This window comes from Balaenoptera musculus, chromosome 9 (assembly GCF_009873245.2).
Source record: "Balaenoptera musculus isolate JJ_BM4_2016_0621 chromosome 9, mBalMus1.pri.v3, whole genome shotgun sequence".
Classification (NCBI taxonomy): domain Eukaryota; kingdom Metazoa; phylum Chordata; class Mammalia; order Artiodactyla; family Balaenopteridae; genus Balaenoptera; species Balaenoptera musculus.
In genome coordinates this window covers 1,073,742-1,086,258 of record NC_045793.1, presented here as the reverse complement: position 1 = coordinate 1,086,258, position 12,517 = coordinate 1,073,742, and the positions used below count along the sequence as shown (strand labels likewise).

Here is a 12,517-nt window from a genome sequence, read left to right as displayed (position 1 = left end):
TTGCACGAGCCTCCGTGCGCACAAAGTTGCACAGTGCTCGCCCTCATTAGCTTCATTATAAGGAATATCAGCAACAATTAAAAACGCCAGGGGACGATGGAGACTCCGGCCAGCACACCCTTCCGCAATTACTCGGGGAATGAATAGAAACGCACGCCCCCGCCCCAGTCCTGGTTGCTACAAGATGCGAACAATTAGCAAACTCCTTTCCACCACCTAATTTCGCGTGGTAACAAAATGGATTTTTCCCCATGAATGCCTGGCCGGCCTATTCATTATCTCTCTTCTATTAGTAATTTTCTGCTCCGTATTCAGCCTCCCAACTCTTCATTTCCTCCTGTCTCCGAGTGTACACAGGGCCTCTTATGTCAGGCCGGGCCATTTTTATCTTGTAATCATAAAGGCCACCAAAGCAATTATCGCCGGTCCTGACTGGAAAAGCTGGTCATTAATTAGCCTCCTTTTGCCTTCGGTGCCGCGGATTAGCTGGTGCCGGCACTGGGTTAATGGAAACGCGGGTGAAATGAGAAAAGACGCCGGATTTTCTTGCCTGGATGTGCGGCTCCGAGGAGGACAGCAGGTCCGCCGGCGGCGGGAGGGACGGAGGCGCGGGGACGCTAGGGGGAGGCGCGGAGGGAGGGGTCGGGGGAGGGAGCCCGGACGCCCGGGCGGTGGGGCGAGCGGGGCGCGGAGCCCCCGGCCCGTGCGGCCGGTGCGCGCGGCCCTCGGCCTGGAGGGAGCGGCGGGCGGGAGGCCCCTCGCCATCCTCTCTCACCCCTCCCCTCGCCCCTCCCTCCCCGGCCCAGAAAGAAGTCACCCGGAGGGCTGCCGGCCGCCAGCCCCGCCGGCCCCGCTACCCACCGGCACCGTGTCCCCGCCCCGCGCGGCGACAGGCCGAACCGCAGAAATAAACCGGAGGGGCCCGGCCGCGGTGCCGGAGACCCGGGCGGACCGGGAGCGGGCCCGACACCCCCGTGCCCGGCTCCTCGGCCCCCGCGCGGTGCCGGTGGTTGACGCCCGTCCGCCCGCGGGCGGTTCAAGGGGAGCGCGCCCCTCTCCAAGCCCTCCGGCCCGGGACGCTCCCCTGAGAGGCCGGCGAGGCTCCGGCCGCCCGGGTTCCCGCCCCGCCGAGGCGCCCCTCCCCCCACTAGCGCTCCTCCGCTCCCGGGAGAGGCCGGCCCCGAGCCTCCGCAGACGAGCGGGGTCGACAACAAAGGAGGCCGCGCGGCCGGCGGAGGGGGCGTCCCGCTAGCCCCCCGCTCGGCGCCCCCAGCCGTCACTGCAGCCCCCAGTCCGCCCCGGCGCAGGCGACCGGCGGCCCCCGCGCCCCCCCCAGGGGGGCCCGTCCAGGCGTCCGGGGTCCCCGCGCGCCCACGTGGCTGACCGCGCCCGGGTACGGGGCCTTCCCGAGCCCTCCTGCCCCGCGACGTGAAGCGCACACGCGCGCGGTGACCAGCCTGGCTCCGAGGGGACGCGCAGCGCCTCGGTGGGTGGCCACCACCTCAGTGCGCAGCCGACGGGCGGTCGCCAGCGCGCTGAGGACTGGGGACCTGAGCAGGGTCCGGCCCAGGCGCGGGGTCTCGCCGGGTAAAGGGGCACAAGCGTAGCCCGGTTGTCGCTTGGTTCCAGGTGGGAGGCCGTGAACGCGCAGGGGCCCCCTAAGGAGGCCGGCAGCGGCGCCTGCACTGTACCCTGGCCCGGGTCTGGGGCGGCAGGAGAGACCCCGGCGGGGCGCTCCCCCGGGAGGGAGGCCGGGCAGCCTAAGCGTCGCCGCCCGGCCGGCTCGGCCCTTTTTGCCGGAAACCGACGGTCACCGTGACCCGTACGCTTTGCTCGGCCGCGGAAGCGGAAAGGGGCCTGCCCGGCCTCCCCTCACGCAGCGCTTGGAGTTTACTCAGAGGTCAAAGAAAAATGTCAAGGAGAGTGACTGCCCGGGTCCCTCCTCCCTGGGCCCCCGCTCTGTCTCCGGCCAGCTGCGCAGCCCCCGCTGGGTCCCAGGTGCTCCCGGGGAAGAGGAGGGGACTCCACGCCCACTGAGTCCCACTTTCTACGGTCCCGTCCAGCTCCCCGCCGCCTGGGCCGGAGCTGCCCCGCAGGGAAGGGGTGGCAGTGGTCCTCCCGCAGCCAGGAGAGGGGTCTGGTGAGGCTGGGGAGGGCGGGCACCGGGTCAAGGAGGGGCCTGGACAGCGGGGGCGGTCGGGGAGGAGGGATCTGACCGGGAGAGGAAGGAAGCCTGTTGGGGACAGAGAGGGACGCGCCGGTTTGGACCACTGTGACGCTGAGGCCGCAGGATCTTAGGGCCCGGCTGGGAATCCTGCCTCTCGCCGGCCCCAGGGCACCTCGGTTGGAACCCGAAAAGTCACTCTTCCTTGGGGCGCCCTCAATGACTCCAACGTCCTACCTGGTGCTGTCGGGAGGGTCAAGCGGGGAGGAAAAACTCTTGGCTGCAAGTCAGGGCTGAGGAATCCCGGAAGAAACAAAAATTTATACTTTTTTTTTTTTAATTAAAGAGCGTGAACTCCGTCCTCCGCACAGTGATTGAGTTTAAATAACTATGATCATTGTATATCCTTTCTTTATTGTAGAGTTAAAAAAAATCTTAAGAAGACCCCTGCTAACCAGGAGATTTAAGAGAAAGCAATGGGTGCCTTTGCTTAAAAGTGAGTCTGACCCTCTGTCCTGCCCAGGAGTGACCTGCGTCCCTGCTCCCCCAGGCCGAGAGGCTGTAACTACAGGTGCTCTCCTGCAGCCTTGTCCTGGGGCTGAGCCCTGCCGAGAGCCCTCCACTAATTAGAGCCATCTTGCCAGTCTTGACTTGAAATTGAAAGAAAATAATGTTTAAATATTTATGACTTTGACATTTACAGTCAGGCCGCCTCCTTCTGTACAGTGGCAGCTCCCCCCCCCCCTGGAAAGTTTGGAGCAGAGGAGGGGTGAGGGGGAAGGTGGAGGAAGCAGCCGTCCCAAGCAGCCCGGTCACACAGGGAGCACGGGGTGTCTGTGTACCCCAGGGTGCAGGCAACACATATACAAGCACTTAATACTAAGTTGCAGAAAACAAGCTTCTTAATACTAAGAAGCAGGAAAAGTATGATTTTTGTAATAATCAGGAAGAGTAAGTCAACTTTATATCAGGTTAGATGCATCGAGAGTAAACTGAAGCACATTGCATATTTCTTCCACTCAACCATCTCCACCTGCAGCTCCTTGAACTTAGAATATAAAATATTGCAAAAGCTGTGATTTGAAATGCATATGTGACCACGGAGGCAATCAGTGGAATTGCTCTTAGAATCTGCAGACATTGTCCTGACCTATTTAAACTATTTTGATCTGTGCTTATAAGTGAAGGTGCATGGGGCTTCCTTTATCTTCTTTGCCATTTATGGCAAAATACCTTCAAAACTTTTTTTTAAAGCTGTCCACGTGGTAAGCCTAAAATAAAAGAAGAAAGAAGAAAAAAGAACATTGTATACCCAAACTTGATTGTGAGAACTGAGGCAGCTACACAAATATAAAACTTTATGGTAAAAATATTTGTTGACGGGTAGAAAAATTTAGCATTTTTCCAAGGCTGTGCTATGCAACCAGTTAGCAAGAGTAATTCATTATCTAAATCACTGACTTCAATTTTAAGACACACTTGTACCCAAAAACTTATGGGCACAGGCATGCAGCAATTTCATTGATACTAAACTTCTAATATTGTTGATGTTTTCATTTGCATCATTTCTAAAGAATTTGATTTGCAAACCCAGCCTTATCCCGTGTTCCTCTGCACTTTTATGTTACTATAATTGTAAAGATCTTTTTCTCTGTAAAATGTAGAAATTAATTTTAGAGACTACTAATGAATGGTTAAAAACAAGTCTGTCTTTGGTTTCCCAGATGAATCATCTTAGAATTATTTGGAAATTTCATGCTAAGTTTACTAAGATATATTTACTAAGATATAGTAACTATCACTTTAAAGCTGATCAAAATTTTTAACAGCTTTCAGGCCACAGGAATGACCAAACTTAAAAATATTGGGGGGGTGTCTTAAAATATTTTAAAAGTATTTTTTTAAAGCTGTTAACTGAACTATTTTTAATTTGGAACTGGCCACAGAATTCTAATAAATGAGAGAAGTCAGGCGGAAATAATCATGTATTAATTCTCTGCATTACAAAATCTTTTCAGAAGCTATTATCAGAGCAAGAGGCATTGCGGTCTGAATTCAGGGTGGGAGGAATCCTTTGTGCAGCTGGAGGCTATTGTTCGTTTGTGCAGATGAAATTGTACTTGCAAATCTGCCATTCAAGTAGCCAAAAAAAAAAAAAAAAAGCTTATATGGGCAAAAGAAAACAATCTCCAAGAAACAATTATTCTTAAATATAAACCTCAATGAAAATAAAGTGGGGATACACTGTTTTAAAATCGTCTATTTGTGAGGTTTTGTTCAGGCATAGGCATAAAAGTAAATACACAAAACATAAATTGTCTGTTTGCATCTTTAAGCACTCCTAGAAGATCAGTTTTGGGGAAATACTCTGTTTTCAGGTGTCAGGGAAGATTTACGATATTTATGTTTAAAGTGGGAAAAACACCCCCGTGTGAACTAATTTTTAGCAGAGCTTGATAAGCAGCAAATTGTCTCGGGGGAAACAGAGGGCGACCCTCCGAGAAGGGACCGACGTGGCCGGGCCAGGGAGAAAGCCGGCCCGGCCACCTCTCAGGCTCCGTCGGCATGTTTATCGCATCCAAACTCAAACCCGACCAATAAGCTTGAAGCGCGGCCGGGGGCCCGCGCTGCAGAAGCGTACGGTCGGCCCGCGGCCTGCCCAGGCCCGGGCGCGCGCCCCCGGGGTCAGGCGTCCCCTGGGTCACCCGTGCTCTGGAAGGAGTTTTTTTTTTCCCTCCGCAAGAAGCAAGCCCTTCTCAGCACTGGGGTTTCTGCTTCTCGCCTTCGCGGAGGCTTAGAAGCCGCCTCCGGGAGGCTCGCCTGGCGTCGCGGGTCAGGACCCGGCCGCGGCGCCGCTCCGAGCGCGGGCCCCGGGGGCGCACGGCCGTTTTCGGCCGCTCCCCCTCGACAGGCCCCGGCTTTCTCGCTTCTCGTTCCCAGTCCCTCCCGCCTTTCTCCTGTACGCGATCCGCACCGAGGTGGGAAAGGTCGGACCGCAGCGCCGGACACAAAGGGTCGAGGGCTCCTGGGAGCCGCGGTATTCACAGCGCGGAGGGGTCCCCAGGCGGCCCCAGCCCGCTTCCCGCGGGGACAATGCGGGGGGCCCAGCCCCTCCCGCCACAAAGCGCGCCGGCCGCGGGGCAAGGATCGGTGTGCCCAGCGACGCCCGCCCACCCCGGGCCCCGCGGAGCCGCACAGGCCCCCTGCCTCACCTCGCCGCCCGTCTCGGGAGCCAAGCGGGGTGTGCTTAGCTGCGTGCGGGCGGCCCCTCCGGGGCTGATAAAGAGACGGGAGCTTCCGCCTCCCTCCTGCACGCAAACCTTCACCGCCTCGCACTTTCGTTCGCATTCATCCACAGAAGGCCGGTTTGCCGAAGACCACTGGGCCCCGCAGCGCCCTTGACCCCAGGCGGGGAGGCTCCCCGGTGCTGACCAGGGGCCGCTGTCTGCGGACTTAGCGGGGCCACTGGACCCCAGAGCAGGAGGACGCGGGGGCAGGGGCCGGGGAGCTGGGTGGTTGGCGGGGGCACCGTGCCTGCTGCGGCCGTTGGCTCCTGGCCACCCTCCGGCTGTGCGTTTGGGGGTGCAGTAGGCACTGGTGACTGTGACAGACACCCCCAGCCGTCCAGCGTGGAGCGACCTCTGAGCACTGATGACACAAAAGGGCGGGAGTCCGTCTCCGGCTCTACAAGGTCTCTTCTGCTGAGGTTTCAACCCCTAGTTCGGGGGTCTGCCCGACTGCCCCGACCGAGGCTTCTCTAAAACCCCGAAGCAAGTCCCAGTTCAGAACCACACAGGTAGTCAATAAAGTCCCTCCTTCAAACAGCTCCGCGTCAGAAGTTTCTCTGGCAAGCGCGCGGCCGCCCCACCGGGGAGGGCGCCGAGACAGCGCAGCTTCCTTTTGGGGGAGGGGAGGTGGCCGCTCGGAGGCGTTCTCCACCGGACCGGGGAGTTCAGAGAACCCTGCACTCTCACACACGGCCCCACCTGCCCCTGGGTGCCCATCCAGCGTCCTCTAACTGGGACGCCTCGACAGCACAGAGGCGCGCTCCGGCCCCGATAAGGAGGGCGAAGAGCGCCCCAAAACGGGCTGCGGGGAAAATGCTCCCACGCTGGTTCCTTTCCACGCCGGCTGCTCATCCTGCCCTTCATCTTTTCCCACAACCCTCCCCATCTGCGACCCCCACCCCCGCCCCCGCCCCCGCCCTCGCCCCCGCCCCCGCCCTCGCCCCCGCCCCCGCCCTCGCCCTCTTGCTGGTCCGAACCGCCCAGAGTGGCTGGCGATGCGGAGTCCGAGAGGCAGTGGCCCCAGCCCAGCCCCGGCGGTCTCCGCGGGGAGCTGTGGGGTGGGACTGCCACCGACCGGGTCACCAAGGGATGTCCACCCCTGACCCACTTGGGGGATGACCTCAGACGCAGACCTCCCCAGCCAAACAGAGCACTTGACAGGCGGCCTGCTGCGAATCAGTTAGCCCCCGGACTGGGCTCTCCGACGCCCAGGTCGCCCATCCGAGCCCCTCACCCCACCCCCGCCCCCGCCCCCCGCCCCGCGCGCACCCTCCACCCTTACCAGCTCCGGTTCCTCGCCGCGCCACCTACATGCCTTGGCGATGCCCTCGGTGGGTCTCTCCCACTCCCTTCAGCCCCCAACCCGGCCCCTGTCCCTTCTCCTACGGCCCCACCAGTGCCCACGCCCCGGCACGCCCCGGCCCCGCGCCCCTGGTTACCTGCAGCGGGGCGGGCGCCGGGCGCCCAAGCCGGAAGAGAGGAGGACGTGTGCCCGGCCGAACGGCCTCGGGGCGCGGCGGCCGCGGGCAGCGGCGGCGCCATCACCGCCGTCAGCCTTTTTCCCTGGGCCGGAGCCACAGACGAGCGGGGCCATCCTGCTTCTGACCACAAACTTCTCCGGCAGCCGGCGGAGACAAAGGTGCTGCGCGCCGCAGCTCCACGGGCCGTGGCGGCGGCCGCACCAGCTCGGAGCCCGCAGCTCTGCTCCGCCGCTCGGCCGGGCTCTGTGCGCTCCGCCGGGGCCCGGCCCCAGGGCAAGGCGCTCAGTTCAGGGCGCGGAGAGGGTGGGCGCGGGGCCGGGCGCGGGACGGTCCCCGCAGGGCCACCGGCCGCGCGCGCAGCTCCATCCAGCGCGGCCGCCGCGCCCCGCCTTATATCCGGCCCGGCGCGCACCCAGCCGGCGGCGGCGCGGCTCGCGGCCCAGCCACCGGTTGCTATAGCGATGTCCCCCCCCACACACAGGTTGCTGACAGCAATTGGCTAAGGGGCCGCGGCTCTCCAAACACCCTCTCCCGCCCGAGAGTATGAATGGACATCGGCTTTGTCAGTCATTTGTACAGCGCGGCAGCCCGGGCCTTCGCCTTTTCTTTCTTTTCAGCCTTTCTCCCTTTCATCGTTCGAGTCGCACTTCAGACTGGGCAAGTTCAGGGTAGCGCCCGGGGGAGAGGGGACACGGCAAAAAATGTCAACCTGCACGGCCCTGCTGTGACCTCTGCTGTGGGAGGGGTGGCGTCGAAACTCTTTGCAAGAGAAAAACTCAGGACACATCCTTCTTCCGAGTTAGTTTAGACACTTTTGCCCTGGGGGCCTTTTGCTCCCTTTCCAAATTGAAGCTGGCCAATGACGCCGGGCAAATCAGCAAGTAAATGCCCCCGCCCCCCGCCCCTTATAGGAATCCCGCTCGAGTGTTTAGGTCTCGAAGGCGCCTACAAAGCGCCTTGCCGGACGCAGGAACTGCTGAGAACTTTGCCACGATTTGGTCCAGGCGAAATGCGGGCCGCCAGCCCAAAACATCGGACCGAGATGGCGGGGAAACGAAGGAATCGAGCTGTCCTCGCTTCCCCAGGTCAAAGGCCCGGCCGGGCCCACTGCCCCGCAGGAGGAGCGGAGCGGGGTCGCAGGCCGCGCTCTCAGCTAGTCGCTCGCTCCTCCCGAAGCTCCCCGACCCCAGGCGCGGGCCCAGGGCGCGACTCAGAGTCGGGCCGGCGGCGCCCGAGGCCAAGCGGGGACCTGGGGGGCGACCAGACCGGCTGGGCCTGGTGAGCGGCCTCCCGCGGACTCGCGGCAGCCGCGTCCTCTCCCCCGCCCTTTCTCCCCCACTCTCCCCACTCCCAGCTCTGGACCCCTGGTCGCAGCCACAGGTCGGGGCACCCCCGGTGCGCGGCGACCCCCGCCGAGCAGCCTAGAGCGAGAGCTGAAACCCAACATCTGTGCGTACAATGCGCTCTCGAGGCCCACAGCTGCAGGCACAAGGGGAAGAAAGAAAGGAGTGGTGGTGGGGGGGGAGATCTTGTCACATGCAGATGACAGTCTGTGGAGGGCTCTTTAGTTTCTCCTTTTCTGGAAACCCGGGCGCCCTCCTCCCAGTCCCCCTCTCCCACCGCCTCCCCATTGTTCCCGCGCTCGGGACAGCTGGAGACGGCGGCCCGCGGGAGCAGGGCGGCCCCTCCTCGCCCGACGCCCCTTCTGCCCACACCCGGCGGCCCCGGGGCCCGCTCCGGCCCCTGCAGGGAGAGCCGCGGCCCCCGCCCCCAGCCCGGTCGGTCCCGCGGGCGGGCTCGCACCGCTTCCCCCCTCCCTTCCCCCGGGCGCTGCCCCCAGACCTGCCCCGCGCCGAGGGTCCCCGCCGTCGCGCTTCCCTCGCGGAAACAGAAGTGCCTAACCGCCCGCCCCCCCGGCCCACCCTCCCCGGGCCAGGGCTCCGGGCACGAGTGCCTGCGAAGTGCTTGCCTCTGTCTAAAGTGTCCGAAGGACTCGCTTCCTCTGACCGAAGGCCTAAGCCGAGATCTACTTGCATTTGCTATTTCTAGGGGCCGAAAGTCGAGCGCTTCCGAGAACCCGGGCTCGGTAGGCCTGAGCGGCCCGAGCCCGCGGGGGCTGGAGGCCTGCTGGCCGCTTCGCCGGGCTTCGAGAAGCTCGAGGGGAAACTCAGTTTCGGGGCGGCCACAGGGGCACCGCGGCTCCACTCCAGCGACCCACCACGGCGCACCCCGCCCCCGGGCAGCCGGCAGGCCAGGACGGGGGGAGCCACCCTTGCTCTCGCGTCCCCACGCCGGGTCAGGGCCTACAGAGCCCCTGTCCTCTGCCCACCCGCCGGGCCTCCCGGGAGCCGCCCGATCGCTCCCATCCCCAGAGCCCACGCCCCGCGCCACCTGGGGACCAAGACCCGACTGGCTGTCCCTCCCTGCTGCCCTCCGGGGGGCCCGGGTCGGCCCGGTACCTCCTGGAAAGAGGAGGGGGAAGGGGAGGAGGCGGGAGGGGCCCCGGAGAGCCCCGGCCGGGGGCGGGGGTAGGACTGCGGACGGAGGGGCCGGCAGGGAGGGGAGGCCTGCGGGAGGGGACCTGCCGCCCTCAGCCTGGCTGGGAACCGGCCTCTCCATAGCAACCGCCTGTGCGCGCGCGCGCTCGCTTGTGCGCGGGGGAGTGGGCTGCCGGGCCTCCTCGGCCCGCGTGGGGGGATCTCGGACGCCGGGGGCCGGGGACAGGGAAGCCTCTCCGGGACCGGAGGGCCGGCCTTTTCTGAGGTGCTGGGGGCTCCGTGCGGTCAGGGGACGCCGCGCCAGGCACGGGGCGGGCAGGGGGGACGGGGGCGGGCAGGGGGACGTGCCCAGGCCCCGCGCTCGGCCGTGGGGGCACCTGGGCGCCCGGCCCTCGCTGTCGGCCCGCCCGCCTTGCTAACAGGGCCCTGGGACTTGGCGGGAGTGAGCGCGGTCGGTGCATCTGCACGGAGACCCAGCGCGGTGCCTCCCGGGGCGCGGCGCGCCGGGCCGGGGCCGGGCGGCCGCTGCGGCCGCGCCTCCCTCCCCGGCTGGCCAGGGGTCCGCCAGGCGCACCTGGGGTTGGCGCGGGGGCAGCGGGGCTCGCGGGGCCGGGGACCGCGCCGGTTCGGGGAGCGCCCGGCCTGCTCACCCGCGCTGGAGGGGAACCTGCCCGAGCTCCCATCTGCGGTGACGCGCCGAGAGGCTCCGGGAGCCCGCGAGGGGCCCGGCCTCGGCGGCACCCTCCTCGCCGGCCGGCCGCCCGCTGCACGCCCCTCTCACTTTCCTTGCCCTCGATCTCCAGGAGCCACAACCGGGTGTGAGAACTCTGCTCGGATGGCCAGGGGAGCGGCCCGAGGGGAGGCCCGGTCCGGTCCCTCAGTCACCACGGTGGCGCGGACCCCACGCGGCCACCCTGGCTCTACGACAGACAGCGCGAGGAGGACCCTGGCCGCGTCGTCCAGGGCCCCTGGGGGCGGTCAGAGGGTCGGCGACCCCAGAGAGGGCGTGCAGCTCCAAGTCAGATACTGTCCTGCTTTCCATACAAACACGATATGACATGTTAAATAAGTAAATAATAAGCAAATACGTTCATTTTATTTAGCTAGCTTTTCAGTTGTCCCAAAGGGTTTCACTTCCAACCTCAGAGCAGCACATTCCCGATTTAATCTGAATTTAGTGCCCTGTCTTTCTTGTGCGTTCAAGAAGGAAGGGTGGGTGGCACAATGGTGGCACAGTTTAAGTTTGCCTGTGGTCACTTTTTAAACAGTTAGAAGGGCCTTAAACTCTTAATGCAGGTTTTTATGAGCAGAAAAGTCTGTTTTCTCACCCACGCCTTGGTGCACACCACACAGTGTATCCTTCATGGGGTCGGGACTTGTCAAGTCCTCCCACCCCTTCCTCCCGGCCCTCCCAAGATGCAGCGCCAGAGTCCGGAACCCTCACTCTCAGAGCTTAAACATGAACGGGTTGCCCAGGAAATTCATTAAAAGAATGTATTTATATTTTAGGTTCGGATTCTTCTAGTCTGTTTCAGAAACTGATAAATTAATCCACCAGATTTTCATTCTATTTCCATTTAAAAATTCTTCCTTATATCCAGGGCAGGAAAAATGTATCTATCTTTCAATTCTTAAAAATACTTTAGTAGGAAAGTGTTTTGACAATAATGTAAGGCTAGGTTCAGCTAATATCTTGGAGAATGAATGGGGCTGTTAGGGGTTTTTTTTGTCATGAGAGCTTAGACTTCATTTAATAATAAATTTCAGTTTACAATTTCAATGACATTTTCAGAGGAAACTTTTAAACATGATGCAAAATGTTTTTGAGAGGCATGTTGATTGAAATCATTTATATATGATGCGTATATTATTCATATAGAAATCAGGATTGTTTAGCTGATGAATAAGAAGTATATGTAAAATTCACCAAGACCTACAAAATATCTAAACAATTTAAATGGTTTAAAATGATATGTTGATCTTGCTAAGACTTCTTTTAAAGTGCAGTTCACATTTGTTATGTGTAAAACCTAATGTTCTGTGTTAAAAATCTCATTTTCAACTTAGGAAGCACCAAACTGTTATAGATCACACATTTAACTGATTAGAATAAATTTCCAATGAACTAAATTATCAGAGAAAATGTATTTTATTTTATTTTATTTTTTTGAGAAAATGTATTTTAAAACAAAATAGAGAAAGACTGTGATGGGAAACATGATTATTATAAAGCAAAACAACACCTAGGTCAGGAATTTTCAATATTATGGTAAGATAGAAAGTGGCAAAAAGACCTTCTGGGATACTTGCTTGATTTCAGAAAATCTGAATCAATTTTGTTAAAAAAATATAATGGTACATGAATTATATTTAAAATACTTTTGATTTGTAAATCCATTTATAAAAATGATTTTAAATTATAAAAATGAAATTTGATCCTTTTAATATTGTAGCTATGTGTATACTGTATTTTCATACCGATATAATGTTAAAGAAAATAACATTTTATATCAATGAATGAATTTTGAAAAGCAAGATGTTTTATTGGTCAACCTCCTAGTGAAACAGTAACTGTCACTGAGATAATTTTCTAAAAAGGATGCTTGCACAGGTCAGTAGAGATGACTCAATTGAACTGCATTAGTTGTGAAGAGCAATATTTTCAAGGACAATATTTGGAAGAGTTTTAGACACTAATGACAAGTCCTGATTCATGAAGACAGAAGCCAAGTCCATTGCAACAGGAGGGGCTGCACTTGAGTAGATTCCTCACCAGTCTCCCTTGCATATTGGAAGCAGGACAATCAAATTCACCAACTGGGGTGTTTAGCAACTTTAACATATTGCTATAAAATCTTTAAAACTGAGAGGAATGGAGAAATAATAAAATTATTGGTTCAAATATTTCACTTTATTTCAAGAAAAATGTGAATTCTTTCCTCAAAACAGAAAGAAAATCACCAACGTAATTCAGCTTTTATTATTCTCATCTTGGCTCATCTTCAGATTGATCTAGAATTTTCAAAATACAAAAATAGGAACTCTATTATGAACTAGAGTTGCTACTCCCTCCAATGGCTTAAGAGG

At 58.9% G+C, this 12,517-nt stretch overlaps 1 protein-coding gene across 1 annotated transcript in view; it reads right to left on the bottom strand.

Moving 5' to 3' along the window:
- Positions 1 to 12,517, bottom strand: part of PTPRN2 (protein tyrosine phosphatase receptor type N2) — a 717,039-nt gene that overhangs the window by 111,052 nt on the left and 593,470 nt on the right. The window lies entirely within an intron of this gene.